This window comes from Myotis davidii, unplaced genomic scaffold, assembly GCF_000327345.1.
Source record: "Myotis davidii unplaced genomic scaffold, ASM32734v1 scaffold228, whole genome shotgun sequence".
Taxonomy (NCBI): domain Eukaryota; kingdom Metazoa; phylum Chordata; class Mammalia; order Chiroptera; family Vespertilionidae; genus Myotis; species Myotis davidii.
Window position 1 is genome coordinate 1,040,651 of NW_006300104.1, and position 4,637 is coordinate 1,045,287.

The following is a 4,637-nucleotide window of genomic DNA, read 5'->3' on the forward strand; positions in this document are numbered from 1 at the left end:
CTGCCTTGAGTGTGACAGGGGACGGTGCCCCAACCCCCCAATCGGCCCTACCCTGAGCGTGACTGAGGGTGGCGTCACAACCTCCCAATCTGCCCTACTCTGTGCATGACAGGGGGTGGTGCCCCAACTCCCCAATTGGCCCTGCTCTTAGCCCAACCAGGGGCTGCACCTAGATATTGGGCCTGCCCTCTGCCACCCGGGAGCAGGCCTAAGCCAGCAGGTCGTTATCTCCCGAGGTGTCACAGACTGCGAGAGGGCACAGGCTGGGCTGAGGGACCTCCCTCCCCTCTGAGTGCACAAATTTTTGTGCACCAGGCCGCTAGTATACTATAAAAGGGCTTGCATAGTTCAAAATCCAAGAACCAATCAGAGTAGCCTTCTAACTTTGGAACATTCTATGCTCATTTTATTATAATATCAACACAACAGCCAGCTGACAGAGTAGTACATGGAATCTGTATCTACTTAATTCAAAGTGCCATGTGCATTCAACATGTTCCTTGAACTTATCTTTGCGAGTGAGTTGCTGCTATCTCTCCAGGCAAAAAATAGAATCTTTTGGGACTTGTTTATCCTGGTATTCACTTTTTGTCCCTCTTCACGTTGAAAAAAAAAAAGGAAGATGTGGTAAAATAAGGCACAAAGGCACCAGGGAGTGTTCTATGCTGAGCTTCACATCTTCTCTGTCTAGGCTAATAATACTAATCACAGTAGGAAGCATATAAATCTGCATTGGATTCCGTGATTAAATATTCATTTTCCTAAGTTTTGAGTTACCTCTCGTAGGAGGTAACTTAGCTTAATGAAAAATACATGCAAGAACCTGGTGTGGCTGGGCTCATCCTGCTCCCTGATGTGCCCTCTGCTCCCACCTCCCCCATGTTTGGCTCTGCCATGCCCTACTCTGAAGAAACAGTTGCCATCTCCCCCAACAAGTGGGCGGCTTGTGAAGGAGGGCGGCAGGAGGCCCCTCTTTGCCCGTTCTCAGAGAATGCCATGGTTCTGAGCAAGAGGTCTGCGTGGGCCACAGGCTATGATCTATATGCTTATAAAATACCACACCTATGGAGAAAGCCCTTGTGAAAACTAAAATTAAGATACCTCTTGCCCTGGCCTGTGTGGCTCAGTTGGTTGTGTGTCATCCCATGCACCAGGGGTCTAGGGTTTGATCCACAGATGGGGCAGGTGCGGGAAGCAACCAATTGTGTTTCTCTCTCTCTCCCTGCCCGCTCTCCTCTCTCTAGAGTTAATGGAAAGGGTGTCCTCAGGTGAGGATTAAAAATAAAAATTTTAAAGTAGCTCTTTCTTCTGGATGTTATGGAAACATACCTGTAGTTCTGGTTTGCCTGCAAAACGCTTCTTAGATGCAGGAGTTGGTGTCATCGATGAAGATTATAGAGGAAACCTTGGTGTTGTGCCGTTTAATTTTAGCAAAGGAAGTCTAAAGTAGAAAGAGTGATCAGATTGCACAGCTCATGTGTGCAAGGATTGTTTGTGCTTTTTTAAAAATCCAGAAATAGAGGAAGACCAAGTTTGTTTGTTTGTTAATCCAGCAATAGAGGAAGTTTAAGTTTTGGATGATACAAAAAGGGACTCGGGAGGTTTTGGTTCCACCCAAACACATGCAGGAACACAAAGGGCTTCCCATCTTTCATGCCACTGATACTTCCACATCCATGGAAGGTAGGCCAATCTTAGGTATTACCCCACTTGACAACAAAGGAAAATGAGGTGCCAAGATGTTATTTGAGGCCACTCAAATAGTCTGCCTTGGATACAGATTTTTAATAAAAATCAAACAATTTTTATTTTTTAATAAAAACCCTAGAGACGTGGGTTTATTTCAGTATGGATTATAAACTAGGTCTCTTTACCAAGCCAATATACTTTTCTTTGTCCTTCCCCCACCCCCACCGCTCTCCACTTTCTTTCTGTTATGCTTGTAATGAGGCTTCTAATGAAGTGCTCACCAAAACAAACAAATAAAGCCAAAACACCATTCTTAGGATACAATAAGTCAGGGTCTGCAATTATAGTGTCCCCTGTCTTTTGGGAAGTCCCATGCTGCCAGAAGATGAAGATTGAATCAAGGACATAGCACATGGAGAAGGCAGCAGCAATAGCTGGACAGGCTAAAAAGTGCAACAGCCGAGTGGAAAGCAGGTGAGATTGTGAGTAGGAAAACCTGGGTTCTCTCCCAGCTCTGATGCTTGACCCTGGGCATGTCATATAACTTCTCGGAGCCCACGGAAGCCACGCCTCTCTCAAAATTGAAATTGTTAACATCAACCTCATGGTATTTGGTTAAAAGGGTTAATAAATATAAAGCACCCAGTCAAATGCCTAGCACCTGGTGAGTGTTCACTATTATTAGCTCCATCTTTTAGACCCAACCCTTTTGACTCCATCCTAGAAACCTAAGATTGTTCTTAAGATAAAATAAAATGTTACAAAACCATCTATAAGACTCTAAAGAAGCTTCTCAAATGTTAAAGTGTTATGAAGACAGATCTAAGCCTATTACTGTGAATGGAGGTGAGTCACACATAACCCTTCGGAGTTTTTAAATTAGTATTCTTCCCTCTGTAAGTCTTCCCTTGATATTTGAATCATTTTCACCTCATTAAAAAAAATGACTGGGTGTGGTGGCACATATGGCTCTAGGACCTAAAACTCTGTATAAGGATGGGCTTTAGGCTTTGCCACAGTACATCATCTGACCTATGAATACCATCCCACTCCTCCTATTCAAGGACAGACACCTTAATTCCAGCCATAAGTTATATCAAGCTGCTTCTGCCTTCCTGTCTTTGATTGCCCGATCTGGAGAAAACCAACATGTTGTCAGAAGATTCCAGCAGCCCTGTGCAAAAATCCATGTGGCAAAATTGTAGAGTCACCTGCCAACAGCCAGCACCATCTTGCCAGCCAGGTTACTGAGCCACCTCAGGAGTAGGTACTCCAACCCCAGACAAGCCAGTAGAGCAGTGGTTCTCAACCTTCTGGCCCTTTAAATACAGTTCCTCGTGTTGTGACCCAACCATAAAATTATTTTCGTTGCTACTTCATAACTGTAATGTTGCTACTGTTATGAATTGTAATGTAAATATCTGATATGTAGGATGGTCTTAGGCGACCCCTGTGAAAGGGTCGTTTGACCGCCAAAGGGGTCGCGACCCACAGGTTGAGAACCACTGCTGTAGAGGCCTGAAGCCCAGCTGAAACCTTGATTTCAACTTCGGGAGAGACCCTGAGGCAGAACCACCATATAAGTCACTCCAAAAATCCTGATTCACAGAAACTGTACGAGGAAACTGTTTTAAGCTGCTCAGTTTTGGGTAATTGGGCAATTTGTTACACAGTAGTAGATAACTAATACACAGCCCACTCAAAATTGTTGGCTGAGGCTGATGTGAGTTGCATTTGTGCCACTTCCAGCCAAAGAAATTCTAAATAATACACCTGCTCCATCAGAATCAATTGGGGTGGGCATTTTTTTATTTGTTTGTTTAAAGCTCTACAGATGATTATAACCTGCAGCCTAGTTTAAAACAACTTTGTTTTATTATGGAATATTGATATTAACATATAATTATAACCCTTCAACTTGAAGTGAACTAAACTCCCTCTTCCCTCATGATGCACTATGATAGGACCAGCTATTATGTAATGGAAGATTAGATAGGCTTCTCCAACATTAGGAAAACTGAAGGGTCTTTTTCTTTCCTCGATCTCTAACATAGAAATGAGCAAGAAAGATTAATGTTCACTCCTTTACTCTTCAATTTCCATCTTGGCTTCACTGTATGGAGTTACAATCACAGCCAGTTTGTATGAACTATTCCTGGCCATGGGACAATGTGCAATGGATCCCATCACATTCTGTTGCCTGCTGTCCCTTGCCCCTGGATCAGACATACTAACTCATTTATGCAATATTACACAAATATTTTTCAAGTACACAGGAAAATTCCCTTTACTCAGACAAAATGACACCATGATGAGATGTTGACACTTCTACCTAGTCCTTATTCATTGATATAAATTCAAGATATTGAATTTCCAAACCTGAAACTTAAAAACAAGAGTAAATGAATGGCTAAGCATTTCTTTCTCCCTCTCTATTAGCTTCCGCCCCCACCCCCCACTCACAAACACTCAAGCAGCTTCCTATAGCAGCTACACACCAGCAAACCTTTTTATTAAAATCTTCTTAAGGAATCTGCATTACAAAGATCTTAGCCACTAATTGGTAATGGAGTCAACCATCTACCTGATATTCTAATCTACACTAATAAAGGACAAACATGCAAATTGACCATACCTTTGCTATGCCTTAAACCATGCCCACCAGCCAATCAGAGCGACTATATGCAAATTAGCCCAAACAAGATGACAGCTGGCAGCCACAGAGCTGGAGCAAGCAGGAGGTTTGGTTGCTCCAGTGATGGAGGAAACCAAGCTTCCTGCCTGCCACGGCTGGCTCTCTGAGCTGCACTCTAAGCAACTATGTTGCAATTATAGAAGCTAAACAATTCCCAGAAACCTGCTTTCAGCCAGCCGGGCCTCAGAGCTGGGGTTGCAACAGTGTTTCAATTATAGAAGCTAAACAAACCAGATACCTGCTTTCAGCAACC